The sequence below is a fragment of the Lissotriton helveticus genome, chromosome 1_1 (genome assembly GCF_964261635.1).
Source record: "Lissotriton helveticus chromosome 1_1, aLisHel1.1, whole genome shotgun sequence".
NCBI classification, from domain to species: domain Eukaryota; kingdom Metazoa; phylum Chordata; class Amphibia; order Caudata; family Salamandridae; genus Lissotriton; species Lissotriton helveticus.
Window position 1 is genome coordinate 1,908,264,898 of NC_136057.1, and position 21,482 is coordinate 1,908,286,379.

Consider the following 21,482-nt stretch of genomic DNA (forward strand, 5'->3'; position numbering starts at 1 on the left):
CTTGACCCCGGGAGCCGGCCACCTATGTCGGGGGCGATCTCAGGCCACACCAGGGCAACACGACTTGCGGAGGGGGCCGAAGCCAAGCGCCCCCTCCGAGTCCGCGCCATGACACCGTCCCTCGGGGGCCTCCGTCAAGCGGTTCAGGGTGGCACCGCATCACATTGTTTTCAAATGCAGTCACGTCCTCAAACAGCCCCCACTTACATTGAGAATAGTGAAGCTGTAGCAAGTACAAATAGGCTTCAGACAGTGTTACAAGCACTCCTCAAAACTTTGAACTATCAGAGTGCATGAGTTTCATGCTCGATCGATTGAGCTAGCCGGATCGGGCAACAAAAAGTATAAAATAGTTATGTAAATAGTTATTTAATAAAATGTTTTACCCTGTTACTTTGCTGGTGTGTTGTATATATTTGTAATATTTGCATAGAGTTTATCGTTATTTTGGGCGGGGTGGGTGGCGGAGCCGAGCTGTCTTGCAGCCATCATGGTGTGGAGCTCAGTTCATCTCACTAGTTTCGTATTTCTCATGAGGGGTTGTTCCTAATGTTTCTATTTTAGCGAGGTCAAAAAGAGATCCCATTAGTGGCCTACTGATTTTGCTCGATTCCTTTTGTTTTTTTACACGATTTTTCACTATCTGCAAAGACTAAACAGAGTATTGCGACTCTGTGCTTGTTTGTAAATAGAGAATGAACCAAAGAGAACCAATTCTAAAACAGTAAATGCTTGGATAACAATCAATCAAATGGAGAGAGAAGCAGGCACGATGGATTACAACGGGGGCAAAGGCCTGCGTTAACTACCCTTTACTATCTGCAAAGAGAGAGTACTCCTAATAGAAATGAGGGGGAGGGGGGGGGCAGCATTCAAAGCAGATCAGTGTGCATAAACACGAAAATGTTTTTACTTACCACGTACTTGACATTCGACAGCTTATGATATTTGCTATTAAAAAACCATTGAAATTCACTGAAAAAACCATAGGTTAGAGACCATATATAGTTAGGAATTAGCATTTAAAAAACCTTGAAAATTCACTGAAAAAACCATAGGTTATAGACCATATATAGTTAGGGATTAGCATTTAAAAAACCTTATTTTACTCACACAAAACCATTGAAATTCCATATATAGTTAGTTGCACTAACTATATATCGCGCACCCGCAATCCACTGCTGATGATGTCACATATTACATCATTCATGACATGGTCAGTGACATCACTGATGACATCACTGATGACATCTCAAATGACATCACTGATGACATCATCCAGTGACTGTGTGTTTCTGTAAAGTTTAAATATGTTTTACATATTGAAGAATGAGTAGATGTAGAAGTGTCTGGATGAAGGATTTAGTAGGTGCGTGACTGACTGTATGAGTGAGTGATTAAATGTGTCTCACTGAGTGCATGGGTTAGTGACTGAACTGTCTTAATTTGTGCATCATTATGTTTGTTGTTTGTTGTTTTGTGTGAGTAAAATAAGGTTTTTTAAATGCTAATCCCTAACTATATATGGTCTATAACCTATGGTTTTTTCAGTGAATATATATATATATATATACATATATATATATATATATATATATATATATATATATATATATATATATATATATATATATATATATATATATATATTGCAGTACAAATTGCCCTTGAGCAGCGGGAGGGCACTCGACAGCGTTCTCATCATTATCAGCCTCGCTGCAGCTCGCTTCTCTGCGCCCTGTAATGGTTGTACAAAGCCGACGCGTTTCGAGGCATTGCGCCTCTTCTTCTTGGGCAGACACACCAAACACTGCGGAGCTCACCATTCAATTTCTTTTATTCATATCATTACACTTAGTAGTGGGCGTGGCCACAACGACCCGCCGGGATTTCTGGGACTTGTAGTCATCATGGTGAGTAACATTCACATCCTTAAGTAGGTGCAGTGCTTGAAAGTCAAATTAAGTCCGTGTATTTTCCTTGGTAGGATGGGTTCCAGAGAAACAGGCTTGATTAGTGCAAGAGAGCGCTGTGCTTCGTGGCTTGGAAAGGTTCCATTCCACAGCTTCTTCTTTTTCTGGTCTGAAAAATGGTCTGAAAACGGTGCTCATCCCCACGGCAGGAGCAGCCGTGAAAATTGATTGCAGTACAAATTGCCCTTGAGCAGCGGGAGGGCACTCGACAGCGTTCTCATCATTATCAGCCTCGCTGCAGCTCGCTTCTCTGCGCCCTGTAATGGTTGTACAAAGCCGACGCGTTTCGAGGCATTGCGCCTCTTCTTCTTGGGCAGACACACCAAACACTGCGGAGCTCACCATTCAATTTCTTTTATTCATATCATTACACTTAGTAGTGGGCGTGGCCACAACGACCCGCCGGGATTTCTGGGACTTGTAGTCATCATGGTGAGTAACATTCACATCCTTAAGTAGGTGCAGTGCTTGAAAGTCAAATTAAGTCCGTGTATTTTCCTTGGTAGGATGGGTTCCAGAGAAACAGGCTTGATTAGTGCAAGAGAGCGCTGTGCTTCGTGGCTTGGAAAGGTTCCATTCCACAGCTTCTTCTTTTTCTGGTCTGAAAAATGGTCTGAAAACGGTGCTCATCCCCACGGCAGGAGCAGCCGTGAAAATTGATTGCAGTACAAATTGCCCTTGAGCAGCGGGAGGGCACTCGACAGCGTTCTCATCATTATCAGCCTCGCTGCAGCTCGCTTCTCTGCGCCCTGTAATGGTTGTACAAAGCCGACGCGTTTCGAGGCATTGCGCCTCTTCTTCTTGGGCAGACACACCAAACACTGCGGAGCTCACCATTCAATTTCTTTTATTCATATCATTACACTTAGTAGTGGGCGTGGCCACAACGACCCGCCGGGATTTCTGGGACTTGTAGTCATCATGGTGAGTAACATTCACATCCTTAAGTAGGTGCAGTGCTTGAAAGTCAAATTAAGTCCGTGTATTTTCCTTGGTAGGATGGGTTCCAGAGAAACAGGCTTGATTAGTGCAAGAGAGCGCTGTGCTTCGTGGCTTGGAAAGGTTCCATTCCACAGCTTCTTCTTTTTCTGGTCTGAAAAATGGTCTGAAAACGGTGCTCATCCCCACGGCAGGAGCAGCCGTGAAAATTGATTGCAGTACAAATTGCCCTTGAGCAGCGGGAGGGCACTCGACAGCGTTCTCATCATTATCAGCCTCGCTGCAGCTCGCTTCTCTGCGCCCTGTAATGGTTGTACAAAGCCGACGCGTTTCGAGGCATTGCGCCTCTTCTTCTTGGGCAGACACACCAAACACTGCGGAGCTCACCATTCAATTTCTTTTATTCATATCATTACACTTAGTAGTGGGCGTGGCCACAACGACCCGCCGGGATTTCTGGGACTTGTAGTCATCATGGTGAGTAACATTCACATCTCGAAACGCGTAAGGCATACGAAAAATAATCCGGGTGTGGGACCAGCTGTCACAGGTACGCCGAAAGGAAGGCTGGCTGCTGAGTGCGTCCTGCAAAGCTTTTGGGCATTTGGAATGACATAAATTACACGGCGGCCCTCGTCGTGGCAAGACGCACCATCTTGAGACCTTAAGAGGCTGCGGTTGAAACCATGTTCAAACCTGACCAGCGCAGCGAGTCTGACATAAATTTACTGGCCAAAACACTCCGAATCCTACTAAGGAAACACAAGCTTTTATCAACACAATGTGAGTAAGAACCTACTAAAGGTAAAAGAATGCGGTGTTCCTCTGGACCACAATTACCAGCATGCAAATTTCATGATATACCCAACCTGAGTGGGCGTGAACATTTTTGTGACGCATGAATATGAACATTTAAAAGGAACATCTTACAAACTCAATTGTGGAAGCTGCCTCTGATGAGAGACACGAAGTCTCGAAACGCGTAAGGCATACGAAAAATAATCCGGGTGTGGGACCAGCTGTCACAGGTACGCCGAAAGGAAGGCTGGCTGCTGAGTGCGTCCTGCAAAGCTTTTGGGCATTTGGAATGACATAAATTACACGGCGGCCCTCGTCGTGGCAAGACGCACCATCTTGAGACCTTAAGAGGCTGCGGTTGAAACCATGTTCAAACCTGACCAGCGCAGCGAGTCTGACATAAATTTACTGGCCAAAACACTCCGAATCCTACTAAGGAAACACAAGCTTTTATCAACACAATGTGAGTAAGAACCTACTAAAGGTAAAAGAATGCGGTGTTCCTCTGGACCACAATTACCAGCATGCAAATTTCATGATATACGCAACCTGAGTGGGCGTGAACATTTTTGTGACGCATGAATATGAACATTTAAAAGGAACATCTTACAAACTCAATTGTGGAAGCTGCCTCTGATGAGAGACACGAAGTCTCGAAACGCGTAAGGCATACGAAAAATAATCCGGGTGTGGGACCAGCTGTCACAGGTACGCCGAAAGGAAGGCTGGCTGCTGAGTGCGTCCTGCAAAGCTTTTGGGCATTTGGAATGACATAAATTACACGGCGGCCCTCGTCGTGGCAAGACGCACCATCTTGAGACCTTAAGAGGCTGCGGTTGAAACCATGTTCAAACCTGACCAGCGCAGCGAGTCTGACATAAATTTACTGGCCAAAACACTCCGAATCCTACTAAGGAAACACAAGCTTTTATCAACACAATGTGAGTAAGAACCTACTAAAGGTAAAAGAATGCGGTGTTCCTCTGGACCACAATTACCAGCATGCAAATTTCATGATATACGCAACCTGAGTGGGCGTGAACATTTTTGTGACGCATGAATATGAACATTTAAAAGGAACATCTTACAAACTCAATTGTGGAAGCTGCCTCTGATGAGAGACACGAAGTCTCGAAACGCGTAAGGCATACGAAAAATAATCCGGGTGTGGGACCAGCTGTCACAGGTACGCCGAAAGGAAGGCTGGCTGCTGAGTGCGTCCTGCAAAGCTTTTGGGCATTTGGAATGACATATATATATATATATATATATATATATATTCGAAATAGGATTTCTTTTGTTTATTCATAGAAGTCATCCGGCACTAATATATATACATATACATAGTTATATATATATATATATATATATATATATATATATATATATTACAGCTTCACATAACACCTGGGTGCCGCACTCCCAGGCGGGTGCTTCCGTTGCGAGGGTGCACTGTGCTTCGTGCAGCTCGCGTTGTGCGAAGTTGCGCAAACTTCGCAAACTACGCGAGCGTAGCTTAGTGCTTCGCCCAGGGTTAGTCATTACTGCTTGTTCGAGCTAGATCTTTGAGGTCTTGGATTACTTCGTCAGCAAACATATCAATATTGTCCTTCGGCATTAGTGGATTAAACACTGATTTGGGTCTAAATGGTGTTTTCTCTGTGGCATAGATACTAATATCCGAGTTTGATATTAATTTCTGTCACGTTGAAATTTGCTGGCTTTTCGTTCTTTAATAGTTTGCTCGTGTTTCTGTACTCTGGTTTTTATGTCTGCCAGGCCTTTCTTTACATCATCCTGATTGGGCATTTTTTCAAGTTCCTTGTGTATTCCTTCAATTATTGCCAGAGTTTTCTCTCTGTCAGTGGTTGCGACCAGTATTTTTAACATGTTGCATGAAGACTCTGCGCTGTTGTCTGCCCATTCTTGTAGCATGGCAGGATCAGGATTCTCGTAAGTTGGTGCTACGAGAATCCTCAATCCCCTCAGGATGCGGCCTACGTCCAGGTATCTCTTCAGGGAAGTACACTCCCACCATTTGGCCACCTCGTGTTTACGTAGTTTTTCTAGTTCTCCCAGTAGTTTTTTTAGATCGCTGCCTGTTGTTGATGTCAGAGTTGTTCCACTAGTGGATGATGCTGTGATGCCATCATCCTTATCACTGAATATATCCAGTGCTGCCTCATATATATATATATATATATATATATATATATATATATATATACATGAGTTCAGAACCGGGGTAGGTTGCTGGGATCTGGTTCCCGTAGTCAGGTGGCGTGTAAATCTCGGCACCCCCGCCGCCGAGAAATTTCAATTTAGCCAAGTTTTGCAGATTAAGCACCACACGCACTCAGAAGACGTACAGCTAGTTGCGTTTATTTTCCAAAATAACGCTACGCGTTTCAACACCGAAGTGCCTTGCTCACACGTGTGAGCAAGGCACTTCGGTGTTGAAACGCGTAGCGTTATTTTGGAAAATAAACGCAACTAGCTGTACGTCTTCTGAGTGCGTGTGGTGCTTAATCTGCAAAACTTGGCTAAATATATATATACATATATATATATATATATATATATATATATATATATATATATATATATATATATATATATATATATATATATATATTCGAAATAGGATTTCTTTTGTTTATTCATAGAAGTCATCCGGCACTAATATATATACATATACATAGTTATATATATATATATATATATATATATATATATATATATATATATAAACATATAAACATACATATATATTCACAAAAAAAGGATAACATGACGTTATTGTTAAGTATAGTAATAAGATCGTAAATTATAAAAAATACTGAAATTCACTGCAAAAGTGGCGTTATAATGTACATTTTCTTATACATATATATATATATATATATATATATATATATATTATACATATATATAAATATATATATATAAACATATGAACATACATATATATTCACAAAAAAGTTAACATGACGTTATTGTTAAGTATAGTAATAAGATCGTAAATTATAACAAATACTGAAATTCACTGCAAAAGTGGCGTTATAATGTAGATTTTCCTAGTAACTTATGATGGAAAGTCTTTCTTTTATTAGAGACACAGAGGTGAGTATTATGCTGTCTCTTAACTTGCTTAACTGAATAGCAGCAGTCAAGAAATTTGAAAAACAACATATTTCATGAGGCCAAGGAACAACAGGCTAATGGGAACAAAAATGTCAGAGTACTTGGTACCAATCAGGAATGAGGAACAGACCATTATACCTAACTTGACTGCAAGCAGCCATATTTTCTTGTGTGAGAAGTTGTGGAAATTAGAAAAATAGAATACAAAAGCTAACATGAGAGTAAAAATGTCCTGAACAAAGTCCATCCAAAAATATCCAGGGAATAGAGCGGAGACCATGAAAGGAGCGGAACAGAAAGGATTTGTATTCTTTGAAGAAAGCGAGGATGAAGCAGACTTGGAAAGCAGGAACCTTTCATGCAGTTGTAGAAGCTGGCGTAGAAGAAACTGTTTGGGCGGGAAAACACAGAATTAATACAGTGTTGTGGATGGATAGTACTCGCCTCCGTGTCTTTAATAAAAATAAAACTTTCCGTCATAAATTAGTAAGAAAATCTACATTCATGGCAAGACTGGAGGCTCATATTAGGCTTTTAATAAAGAATATCAACCACTACAGAAGATGCAGTAATAACAGGTTTACAATAAAAGGTTCGGAAGGTCAAATTAGTCATAAGATCTCAGAATGTCCTCTAACCGGTGACCCGCCCAATAGACCTCGGGTTTGATTTTGAAGTTGAACTTCGTGTTCAAGAGGAACGATTTCCATAGCATTGTTGCATAGTCTTTCATTCCGTACTGGAGACTCTTCAAACGTGATGAGTTTTTCTGTTTGAACTTCTTGGACTGTAGCTAGAGGAGGGTGTCTGCTACTGTGGAGTCCACAAGGCCTACTGCTGAGTATCAGCTATATAGTGTGGTTTGATTAAGTCAATTGAGACAACTCTTTTCTCCTTTTTCCGGCAAGAGGCAGCAGAAGTACAGTTTCTTTTTCCTTGTACTGCTAGTACTGGTAAAGGCTTTCTGTAGGATGGCCCGAATTATTTTTTTCCGCTATTTTCTCTCTGACCAGATCCCTGACTTTTGGGATCCAGACAGGTCTTGCCGTGACTGCCTTGACTTCCCCAGTGGCGGTCTCTTTTTTGTGGACGTTACTTTGTTGTGTCCTGGATTCATTTAGATCCTGTAAAACAGCTAAACGATCATGGATATCAAATGGTTTCTCATCCGCCACTGTGCCTTCACAATCAAGATCAGGCATCCACATTCTCGTCCCAAATAGGACCTCGTATGGAGTGACACCCCCTAGAGAACTTTTTGGTTGGTTCTTGAGGGCTCTCTGTACCCCATATTGACCCAACTACCACCCTTGCCTAATACCCTAACTGTTAAAGATTGCTTTAAGTCCCTTTTTCACCTCTCCACAACCGAATTTTCCTCAGGATGTTACAAATAGGAGTACGGCAATGCCACGCCCGTACTTTCCATAACCTCTTTATAGCCCGAGAGCTAAACACCGGGCCATTGTCAGAATGTATTGTGCCAAATGCGTATGTCCCTATAAAGACTCGCAAATCTTTTATAACAGTTCGAGCGTCAGCCGAGCGTTGAGGCCAAACCCATAGGAATCTGGAGCATGAATCCACTGCCACCAAGATATACTTGTAAGCCCCATCACAGTGTAAAGGGCTGCAGTGGTCCAAATACACACATGCGAGAGGTTTGTCTGATTTTAATAGGGGTGTCTGTGCCGGGTGTGTTATGGTGGATCCTTTCATCTGCTGACAGACGTCACATTTCAAGACATAGTCTTTAGTTTGCTTTGTTAGACCTGGCCACTAATAGTGCTGCTTCAATAACAGAATAGTCGCTGTAACGCCTGTGTGCCCAGAGCCCAAACCCTTGTGTGCTGCAACAATCAAACCTTGTCTGCGATCCATATTTGGTATTACTCAATCCCCTGCTCCAGGAATCTGAGCATATGGAATGTTGCTTGCATCTAACTTGTAGGAGCACTTGAGTGGAAATGTCTTTGGTACTGCTGTGCTGCCTTTGCGTGAAGTAATGACTGCGACTATAATCTCACCGTCTATCCTCGTTTTTGAACAAGTGATTGCAGCTATGGAAGCCGTGCATACAGTCCCATTCGCAGCTTCATCAGCGAATGAATACCCTTCAACGTGCTGATGACTCAGTGTATGTATCACGTTAGCCCTCGGTAGTACGTTTTTCAACTATACTACCCGTTCCCATAGCATTTTATGCTTAATTGTGCTACTTTTTGCATCTTTGAACCCGTTTTGCTCCCAATTATATAAATATGTGTTGTACGATGGCACACAGTAAAAGGATTCACACACGATTAGTGTGGGGAATTCGTGATCCATATTCACTAGTGCCAGTATTAATGCTTTTAATTCTGCCAACTGGGCCATACAGTCTCCTAGAGATTGCGTCTTGGTGCAACTTAGATGGAACTTTATGCCCCCCATGCGACCTTTAATAATAGCAAATGCTGTGCTGTATTGTTGCTTACTCCCTATGGCCGATTGAGCAGATCCGGTAGTGTAAATGATATATTCATTCTGATCGAGAGGCAAGATTTCATTTGGTAAAGGATATTCTTATTCGTATTGCAGGAATGCTTGTGTTTTTAGACTTGGATCAAATCTGTTTTCAACGTCCGTTGCCATAAGAGAATTAGCCCATTGTATCCATCTCGGATGTAAGGCTTTTGCATTTGGAATGCTAGCCGTTGTAACAGCTTCTAAAGCCAGTACCGGGGTTACATCAATTATGCGTTTCCCCTGAGCCAGTGCTCTTTCTCTTGCTACTGCGGTCTGAACTGCTGTCAGGATTTTCTCTGTTGAAGTGAAACGCATTTCTGCGTTTGTACACAGGTGGGATTTGTATGCGATTGGTACTGTTTCGACTTCATTAAAGGTTAAGTAGGTGTACCCGCATTGGCCCGCTATAACACGGATCACCAAGTAGCGTACATTTACACATGTTTTTAAGTGTTTTGAAGCTATCAAGTCTTCTTGTAATGAACTTAGGATGTTTGTGAGCTCCTAAGTCCAAGGCCTAACTGAAAAGTCAGGTTTTATTAAGTCGTAAAAAGGTTTTACTCTTTCTGTGTAATCCAAAATGCATGTTCTGCCAAAATTTAGGAATTCCAGTATTGACTGTTAATTTTTTTATGTTTTTGGAGGTTGGAGCAGTGCACACTTTTCTAAAAAGTTAGCTGCCAGGCTTTTCCCTTCACTTGACAGCTCATATCCCAAAAATAGGACATTGAGATGGGCTATTTTTAATTTTTAAAAGTGAAATTTGTAGCCCTCAGAAGCAAATCCCATAATAATGGAGCTCACCCTGGTCAAGTGCCTCTCTAAGTCATCGTCCGTCAGATAAATATCATCCACATAGGACAATACTTCCTCACACACAGCGAATGTCTTTGTGCAAGTATTTAAATGTCTGTATTCTAAAACTAGACAATATGTATTGTCCAGTTTTGATATGGAAACAAAGGAATGTTCATTGGTGAGGTGCATGTTTCAATGACTCCTTGATATTCAAGTTGATCTAAGTTCTCCATGACTTGTTTTTTTGCTTTTTGCTATATAGGGTATTGCCTCTGAGCATTTGGTGAAACTTTTAACGGGATCACGTGGTGGCTTGAATTCTCATCCCATCCGGCATATGCTTGTTTAAGGTATATGGGAACGAGGTCCGTGAAGGTTGGAAAAATTATATTTTCTCCCCTTGGGCACTCCATAACGAATGCTGGCGGCCAATCTTGTTCAGCTAACAGGATATCATAACCAGATGACAGGTCTTCCAAAAAAGACCTTTTATTTTTCTGGGCTTGTCCCCCTCCATCTGGAGTGTTATTTCATGTAACTTATGTGGGACACTCACCCTTTTATCTGGTGTTTCCACCGTGATGTAATCATTCAAGTCCACTGTCAGCAGAAATTCCTTCAGGTTCTGGTGAGCTATTGTTTCTTCTGCCGCACTTTCTAGCATCATCAGAGCCCATTCCCCGTTCATAAGTTGTGTCCTCAGAATTCTGGGCATGTTTGATCTTCAGGCCTGCAACCTTCTTCTTTTTAAACTGATGCTTTGATTTTGGCTTTTCTTCTTTTTTGGAAGTATAGTCTTGAGCATGCTGCTTGTCTCTGGACTTAGAACGCTCTTCTTTGTGTTCTGACTGTCCTTCTCTCTCTGAGTTTTTAGATGAACCCTGAAAGAAACGAGAGGAAGGTGTATGAGTATCCTGATACCTGTCAGATTTCCTAATATTATCCCTATTCCTAAGGTTGTACCTCTTTTCCGAGTGCTCCTGTGGAGGAGATCTACCTCGGGATTGAGATCTCTTTTCTGTAAAGTTTTGTTGTTTTTTATGATCCCACTTCTTTTTGGAAGAAACAGGTGTCTGCTTAGAAGTGTCCTTTTCAGGATTGCCCATCAGTTGTGGTTTTAACGCTTTTCCACCCAAACTGTCTCTGCCTAATTCTGCATACGCAGTTTCAATTATTTTCGGTAGTTCGTGTGGTTGGTCTAACGGACTGAACTCCCTTAGACGTTGGTGGATCGTCACTGACGCTGCTTCCCCTTTAATATTAGTAATAAAATGGCTGATACCTGTTCATAGTTATTTATTCATTTTATCTCTAAGTTCAGAGCAGGCTCTGCTCCGTACTTGTTCTGTATTTGTCTTAATACATTGTATATCACTGCTAATGAAGGAATACCATGAGTTCTGGTATATATGGCAGCAAAGACTTTACCCCGTGGTACAATCCTATAACTATGGTGTTATCCCCATGGGTAAGCAGATTGTCAACTTTCTGTGTTTTTCAAATGGGGTAGTATTCGGAAATACTGCCCCTAACTGTGTTATTTTCTGAGCTACCCAGAATGGCATTTGTTTGTGTTTCGTGGGCAGTTTGTGGAGTGATTTTAGTTGCTGTACCCTGAGATTGAGTACCATTTGCTGCAACTGCTGCTGGTTGGATTGTGAAAGTCCTCATGACAAATTGTGTCATGTTTCTGTAGATTTTAATTAATTCTTTGTGTTGAGTGAGTAAGTCTGGTTGTGGCATTGTATCAATGTCAGGATGAGGCGTGAAGGCAGCTAATATCAGACATGTTGCTCCTGGTCTTCCTAATGAACCAAGTCTTACTCCTCCTGTTATGTGGGGTTGGGCGTCTTTAAACCAGTATAGTGAAATGTCTATGTTTGCGCATCTGCTGCTGGGAATTTAACCCACGAGCAGAATACCTCTGTTTTCTTTGATTTGTGTGGCTCAATCACAAAAGCTACTATGCCTCCGCTAGCTGGTAAACGATTTTCTAATATTTAACAAGCAATGGAGTGGTGCTCTTCCCGAATTTTGTAATGTCCAATAAGGAAGCCAAATCAGTATCTTCTTTAGAGAGAACTTTATTCAGGTACATCAACTATGATAATGCAAAACATCAGTCAACGCGTTTCGTTCGTGTAGCGAACTTCGTCAGGGCTGGAATTAAAACATGAATGACAATCATAAATATTGTGAACAAAAAACAATGACACATAGAAATAAACAATTTAAGCAAAAAACAGTGTCCATATTCACAAATGGACCACAAAAAATATATAAAGACGACAAAGGGTACTATTTAAAATACTTATAATATATGTGCATACATACAGTGAACATTAAAACACTCATATACATACAGTTGACATAAAAACATTCATTGGTATTCCAAGGATATAAAATCATTGTACCCTGCCTGTACCAAGGTGGGAAAGCAGCCAAAAAAATAATAGCAGGGGTGCAATTTGATATATGGTGGTGGGAACTACACTCAATACTTCTATAGTGTACAGATTTGTGTCCTAGATTGCAAATATGCAGTAAGGGCTAACATGTAAAATGCCAGGGAAACGGAAATTGGACTGGATATAAGTATGGACTGTATTAACCTTGCACAACAGGGAAAGGCTATGATGGTCTGTTCAGTGTAAACCTATGTAATAAAAGTATATGAACCATATATGCTAAGATTTCTTTAACCAGGTCAATATAAGCATATTGCGTATATGATCGTACTGGTACAGTTGCTTGAGAACAAGCAGCAAAATCCAAACACTCAGAACCTGGAGTGCCCAAAACGTGACCTGTTACGCTGGGTACATACCGTATATGGTGTGTCTTGGACAGCGTACACTTGTTAATGAAGAAGGTCCAAGGTAGATATTACCAAATGTGCAATCAGCGCATCTTTGTAGCCTCCATATTAAGGGCTTACATTAAATTTTCTGGATACCATGTATAAAAAAGAAAGAAGAAAGGAAGGATGGATGGTTTAGAAGCTTGATAAATCTATATAAATATAAGATAGACAAAATACTATAAGTTTGCCATACTGCAATAAGATGATCAACAAATCGTATTAGGGACTTGTATTCGATATTCTATATCCCAATTGAAGCAAATTAATTAATGAAATGAATATAAAGAAATGACTATATATGCTTAATAATAATATCGATAAACTAACAGGCCATGTTGGTAGAGAGTGCCCGAAACATAGATCAGCAACGAGGGGGTTAATCCAGATACCAACATAGGATCACTGAAATAATATCGAGGGACAGAATATCGACCAACAAAAATATCGTTGACAAAATATCGAAAGACAAAATACCGAGTTTCTATCTACAAACAGGTAAGTACAAAAATATCGAGTTAAAAATATCGTTTACAAAAATATAGTTGTAAAAAAGATCGACTTTAATAAAAACAATGTTTAATTACATTAATATAAAAAATTAATTACTAAAATATACTTAACAATACTTAAAATAACTTTTAATAATTAAATAATTAATGAAAGTAAAAAAATAATATTTTTTTTATCACATTTCTTAAAACATATATATATATATAGTAACAAAATTTAATTAAATAATAGCCAATATTATTAACGTACAAATACAATAGAGTAAAAATTACTATTCCCACTCCAGTGGGTGCAACAGTAGGGAAAGCGTTGGATAGCGTAGGGGTTAAAATTACTATTCCCACTCCAAGGAGTGCAACAGTGGATATATGACGTTACAACGCAACTTTTACAACGCACTACCATTACAACGTAAGTATTGGTAAGTATATAATAATTTTTATAATTTAAATTATTTAAAATTAATTTAATATAATTTAATTTAATTTCATTAAATTAAATTAATGTAAATTTAATTTTACTTTATTTTTACACTGTACCCCTGTACCCCAAAAACCCAAAACTGACCCTGAACCCTAAAAAAAACCCTTTACCCAAAACCCCAAAACTGACCCTGAACCCTAAAAATACCCCTTTACCCAAAAACTAAAAACTGACCCTGAACCCTAAAAATACCCCTTTACCCAAAAACTAAAAACTGACCCTGAACCCAAAAAATACCCCTTTACCCAAAAACTAAAAACTGACCCTGAACCCTAAAAATACCCCTTTACCCAAAAACCAAAAACTGACCCTGAACCCTAAAAATACCCCTTTAATTTAACATAATTAGCAATTAATCAATTAAATTAAATTAATTACCAATTACATTTTAAATAATTAACAAATATTATTTAATTACCAATTAATTAAATATTACTACCAATTAATACATTTACATATTTAATTAATTATAATTAAATTACTTCCCACCCTATTCCCCTATAAACCCACAACCCGCTACAGGAAATAAATTATTTTAATTTACATAATTAGCAATTAATCAATTAAATTAAATTAATTACCAATTAAATTTTAAATAATTAACAAATATTATTTAATTACCAATGAATTAATTATTACTACCAATTAATAAATTTACATATTTAATTAATTATAATTAAATTACTTCCCACCCTATTCCCCTATAAACCCACAACCCGCTACAGAATAAAATTACACAATAATTAAAAAAAAATCATTAATTAAAAATAATTATAACATAAAATGACACTTTTCACACATATTATAACATAAAAACACTATAAATAATTAAATATTATTTAAAAAACGATATTTTTTACTATCTAGATTATATACTTGGATATTTTCACTTTCTATATTATTTACAGTCGATATTACTTCACTTACCTTAAAAACGATATTTTGACTGTCGATATTCTGTCCTGTCGATATTTTGTCCAAACGATATTTAAAACTCGATATTCTGTCCAAATGATATTTTGGAGTCGATATTATGTCTGTGCACCACCAACATATGATGCTAATGGAGATATATATATGTGAGAGGGAGAGACACACGAAGTATTATAACCCAAATAATGGGTAATCCCAAATATTGTAAAAAGACCCCAAGAACTAACAAAAACGTATTTATAAATATGCGCGAGATGGAGACAGAAGATCTTGCTATGTCGTACATATTGTGTCAATCGCCCCAGACCAAACGCTCAATAAGGCAATGGAGCGTGGTGTTCAATACACATAATAGTATATTGAATCAGGGCTTGGGAAGGAAAATACAGTGGATAAATAAACGTAACCAGCCCATGTCAAGAATGTGACCACCTCTTAAAAACGTGTGTAAACATACCTTGGTGGAAACCACCTGCACAAATAAAAATAAAAAGTCATCTAGCTGTGTCGTAAGCCTTTCGCGAGTCTGGCTGTCAGATAAGAATTAAAGCCACAAAATCACCGCACTACATACGAGTAGAGCCAGGGGTATATACTACAAAAATTATTATCTGCCCGAGTATAAAAGATGTTATTACTTTATTAGGAGCCCCCTGGCAGTGTAAGTGACCCCATGCAAAAACGAGGTTGAAATAGTACAAGCATTCTTACCTGCCACGCAGGTCCAGGCTTTTCAGCTGTCCTGAGACCCACCGCTGTTGTTGGTGCTTTAAATACGATAAATGTTTAGAAAAAACCAGCGCGAAAAGAGAGCTTCGCAAAATGAAGACAGACTAATTGGCTAATTGGCTAAAAGCCAATTCTAAACGGTGATAGTCTGTTTTCATTTACACTTACCACTGCTGTGAAAGGCATTCAGTATGTAGGAAGACGCCGTTAACACGTGACCGGCTTAAGTAAACATAAAGAAAAAGAAAAAATACTAGCATATTGTAGTTCTCTCTTATCTGGCTGTGGCATTGTATCAATGTCAGGATGAGGCGTGAAGGCAGCTAATATCAGACATGTTGCTCCTGGTCTTCCTAATGAAGCAAGTCTTACTCCTCCTGTTATGTGTGGTTGGGCGTCTTTAAACCAGTGTAGTGAAATGTCTGTGTTTGCGCATCTGCTGCTGGGAATTTAACCCACAAGTAGAATACCTCTGTTTTCTTTGATTTGTGTGGCTCAATCACAAAAGCTACTATGCCTCCCCTAGCTGGTAAACCATTTTCTAATATTTGTAGGGTGATTGTACTTCTGTATTTGGGTGCAATTAGTTTCCGGCCACCTCTTCATCTCCTGTTGACATGCGTCGAGCCACCACCGGGTTGTTTTGCCCTCATTCATTTTTGTAATGAAGAGGTTTGTACAAGGGAACTAAGATAGAGTTTTATCGCACAATTTTAGGAACACTATTTCCTCTCAAGCTTTATTAACCAGCAGCCAATAAATAGGATATTTTGCCCACTCAGCTGTGGCAGAGTTTGTGCCCACCCACTCCAGACGTCTCTAGGGTTTTGGGAGTAGGGGTCTCTGAGAATAAGCATAACTGAACTACTCAGATTCTACTGTTAAATAAGTTCCCAACCAACATTGGTGGCCCCATGTCGTGTAGTTCCTATAGTACCCATGCAGGACCTGTGCGTTTGGATAACATAAACTGTAGTATTGGTGGCAGTCTAACTCTGAGCACCCCCACCGTGTATGTTAGCCTGTTTGCATTAGCTAGCTCACAGTTCCATTAGAATCTCCTCCTATTGGGGAGAGATTTGTTTCTGGCAACCTTAGAACATGACAACCCTGATCCTTCAGGATTGTGGAAACAATGGAATACCTTTCGCTCAGTCACTCGTGCTCACTTAGTTTCTCTCAGAGAGTTACTCAGAAGAAACAGTTGGGCGTGTTACAATAAGTATTTATTGCACAGTTGTTCTTCTAGTGTAAAATATATGAGCTGCGACAACTATTAAATAGTAGCAGAGCTATGTGATCAGCAGTACAGTGAATATAAAAGAATAGTACATTTCTTCCATTTTGCAATAGTCATGAACACATACATGGATATAAAATGCATGATAAAAGAAAGCACGTGTACTCCTACGATGCCTACCTAGATGTACCTAAGTGTACCTAGCATACGAGTACGTGCAAATCCAACAATCCCTCAAGATTTAGTCTAGCCCCATTACCTGAAGCAAGAGAGTGTAGGACCCCGTCCTGGTCTCGGGTTGGACACCCCGCAAGGGAGATTTAGACCACTGTCAGCTGGAGCGTCTGCATGCAGGAACCTCAGCGTCTCTGGTCAGTGTGTCGGCCTGGAAGTCTCTGTTCTGTCTAGCCAACACTAAGGTGCTGTATTTATACAGAAAGTATCTAAGGTTCCTTTCTCCCTTGTTTCTTGTATTAGCTATTGTTGGATTTGAGGATAGCGTATGGGATGAACCTTGTACGTAGATATTTTGCAGGTGAATGTAGTCACAGCCTGGTTTCCAAGAACCCTTGTGAATTTTCTTTCGTACTGTGTCAGTCTACAGATGAAGTCATAGAACGCTATTGTTCAGGGAAACCCTCCTTCTGCACCCATGACTAGAAGTAGGTAAAGGTTCAATCCTAAAAGGCTTGTTACTGTGTAGTGTAGGGGAGGTGATGTAGGTGAAAAGGTATGATGTTTAGGGTACCTATTTGAAACATAACACCAAGAGCCAGCTTTATGGATCAGATCAGCTCACTCCTTGAATCATCAAATTTCACAGTTGTCTGTGACTTTAGTTTCCACTTGCAAATCACACAGATTACAATTCCACAAGACTAATAGATACTTTGTCCTTCTTTGGCCTATCACTACGAGCCATCAGTCCTACCCATTTTGTGGGCATATGCTTAATAAAATCTTTTCTGAAAATCCCAACGACATCAATCTGACCTTCTTCCCTTTGACCTAGACGGATCATTATGCAGTGGATTGGCAGATATCATCTCAGGAAATTCATCTCGGGCACTCCCAAACAAAAGGATTTGAAACATAGTCTGGTATAGCACATGGCTGAGGACTATTCTAACTGGTTGAGCACTGCCCTTGCTACGATTGCCCCGACCAAATATAGGATCACCAAGGTCAATAAGATATCTCAACCATGGTTTGATGAGACACGTCTGTTGCAGGCAAGCTATGAGCGATCAGAGAAAGTTACATATAAATAAAATCTGACTGAATACAAAAAGCTTGTACTATTCAGAGCAAATTAAAATAGCCAGTGACACTAACAAATCCCTTTTTTTAAACCATAAAAGTAATTATACCTACAGTTAGCAATCCTTCAGGCAATAGCATTTGTTTTTCAGGATAAGGTTAACAACATTTTCAATAATGTTTTCCACCAACAAAATGCTTATTCCTGATATCAGACAGTGCTCAGAGCTAATTGTTTGAAACACAGGCCTCAGGCCTTTTGAGGCCCTTACAGTAGAAAAGCTTTTCAAGGCCATCCCTAAAATTAAAGGAGATAGTGCACATCGTAACTGAATTAGTAGCACTTTATTTCACAGACATTTTTTCTGCAATGTTCAAGTCCAGAGTCTTTCCTTGTCACTGGAAATCAGCCTCAGTCTCCCTCTACTAAAAAAACCCAATCTCAACAGGATAGATTTGAACAACTATCACTCCATCTCTAGACTTCCCTTTCTTGCGAAGTAAATGGAGAGGGTGATGAATGAGCATCTTGCTTTCATCATTGACACAAACCATTTCCTTGATGACACCAAGTTTAAATTTACTAAGGCCCACGCTTGTGGTGGCTACAGATGAAATCAGTTCAGAAAAGGGGATGGTGATGAACAGAGTGTCTGAATTAAGCAGACCACTCTTACCCAGTCCAAAGATCAGGGCTTGATCCATCACCGTTATTTAGCTCACTGCCCCATCCCAGCTCAGAACCTGGCTATATGCAAATTAGTCTGTCCCTGGCCCAGTGCATCATGGGAACAGGGCAGACCAAACTACCAAGCCAATTCTTCACCAGAAAGGATACAAGCTACCGGGGACCGGTTTCTGGCATTTCAGCCTCGTCGGCCCGGCTTGCTTGAATCCTGATGGAGCAGTGAGCAAGGGACTCATGTCTGAGTATACCCTGCCACACCTATAGTGGCCAAAAACGATTCAGAAAAGGGGGTGGTGATGAACAGAGTGTCTGAATTAGGCAGACCACTCTTACCCAGTCCAAAGATCAGGGCTTGATCCATCACCGTTATTTAGCTCACTGCCCCATCCCAGCTCAGAACCTGGCTATATGCAAATGAGTCTGTCCCTGGCCCAGTGCATCATGGGAACAGGGCAGACCAAACTACCAAGCCAGTTCTTCACCAGAAAGGATACAAGCTACCGGGGACCGGTTTCTGGCATTTCAGCCTCGTCGGCCCGGCTTGCTTGAATCCTGATGGAGCAGTGAGCAAGGGACTCATGTCTGAGTATACCCTGCCACACCTATAGTGGCCAAAAACGATTCAGAAAAGGGGGTGGTGATGAACAGAGTGTCTGAATTAAGCAGACCACTCTTACCCAGTCCAAAGATCAGGGCTTGATCCATCACCGTTATTTAGCTCACTGCCCCATCCCAGCTCAGAACCTGGCTATATGCAAATTAGTCTGTCCCTGGCCCAGTGCATCATGGGAACAGGGCAGACCAAACTACCAAGCCAATTCTTCACCAGAAAGGATACAAGCTAACGGGGACCGGTTTCTGGCATTTCAGCCTCGTCGGCCCGGCTTGCTTGAATCCTGATGGAGCAGTGAGCAAGGGACTCATGTCTGAGTATACCCTGCCACATCTATAGTGGCCAAAAACGATTCAGAAAAGGGGGTGGTGATGAACAGAGTGTCTGAATTAAGCAGACCACTCTTACCCAGTCCAAAGATCAGGGCTTGATCCATCACCGTTATTTAGCTCACTGCCCCATCCCAGCTCAGAACCTGGCTATATGCAAATTAGTCTGTCCCTGGCCCAGTGCATCATGGGAACAGGGCAGACCAAACTACCAAGCCAATTCTTCACCAGAAAGGATACAAGCTACCGGGGACCGGTTTCTGGCATTTCAGCCTCGTCGGCCCGGCTTGCTTGAATCCTGATGGAGCAGTGAGCAAGGGACTCATGTCTGAGTATACCCTGCCACACCTATAGTGGCCAAAAACGATTCAGAAAAGGGGGTGGTGATGAACAGAGTGTCTGAATTAAGCAGACCACTCTTACCCAGTCCAAAGATCAGGGCTTGATCCATCACCGTTATTTAGCTCACTGCCCCATTCCAAGCTCAGAACCTGGCTATATGCAAATTAGTCTGTCCCTGGCCCAGTGCATCATGGGAACAGGGCAGACCAAACTACCAAGCCAATTCTTCACCAGAAAGGATACAAGCTACCGGGGACCGGTTTCTGGCATTTCAGCCTCGTCGGCCCGGCTTGCTTGAATCCTGATGGAGCAGTGAGCAAGGGACTCATGTCTGAGTATACCCTGCCACACCTATAGTGGCCAAAAACGATTCAGAAAAGGGGGTGGTGATGAACAGAGTGTCTGAATTAAGAAGACCACTCTTACCCAGTCCAAAGATCAGGGCTTGATCCATCACCGTTATTTAGCTCACTGCCCCATCCCAGCTCAGAACCTGGCTATATGCAAATTAGTCTGTCCCTGGCCCAGTGCATCATGGGAACAGGGCAGACCAAACTACCAAGCCAATTCTTCACCAGAAAGGATACAAGCTACCGGGGACCGGTTTCTGGCATTTCAGCCTCGTCGGCCCGGCTTGCTTGAATCCTGATGGAGCAGTGAGCAAGGGACTCATGTCTGAGTATACCCTGCCACACCTATAGTGGCCAAAAACGATTCAGAAAAGGGGGTGGTGATGAACAGAGTGTCTGAATTAAGCAGACCACTCTTACCCAGTCCAAAGACCAGGGCTTGATCCAGCACCGTTATTTAGCTCACTGCCCCATCCCAGCTCAGAACCTGGCTATATGCAAATTAGTCTGTCCCTGGCCCAGTGCATCATGGAAACAGGGCAGACCAAACTACCAAGCCAATTCTTCACCAGAAAGGATACAAGCTACCGGGGACCGGTTTCTGGCATTTCAGCCTCGTCGGCCCGGCTTGCTTGAATCCTGATGGAGCAGTGAGCAAGGGACTCATGTCTGAGTATACCCTGCCACACCTATAGTGGCCAAAAACGATTCAGAAAAGGGGGTGGTGATGAACAGAGTGTCTGAATTAAGCAGACCACTCTTACCCAGTCCAAAGATCAGGGCTTGATCCATCACCGTTATTTAGCTCACTGCCCCATCCCAGCTCAGAACCTGGCTATATGCAAATTAGTCTGTCCCTGGCCCAGTGCATCATGGGAACAGGGCAGACCAAACTACCAAGCCAATTCTTCACCAGAAAGGTTACAAGCTACCGGGGACCGGTTTCTGGCATTTCAGCCTCGTCGGCCCGGCTTGCTTGAAT

At 41.2% G+C, this 21,482-nt stretch overlaps 1 long non-coding RNA gene across 1 annotated transcript in view; it reads right to left on the reverse strand.

The window, feature by feature from the left end:
• Positions 1 to 12,248: 12,248 nt before the first annotated feature.
• The window catches only part of LOC144775623 (uncharacterized), a 32,869-nt gene continuing 23,635 nt past the window's right edge, over positions 12,249 to 21,482 (reverse strand). The window contains exons 2-3 of the long non-coding RNA XR_013600557.1: positions 12,988 to 13,108; positions 12,249 to 12,320 (exon numbers count right to left, since the gene is read on the reverse strand). This is a non-coding gene — a long non-coding RNA (uncharacterized LOC144775623). The remainder of the gene's footprint in view (positions 12,321 to 12,987; positions 13,109 to 21,482) is intronic.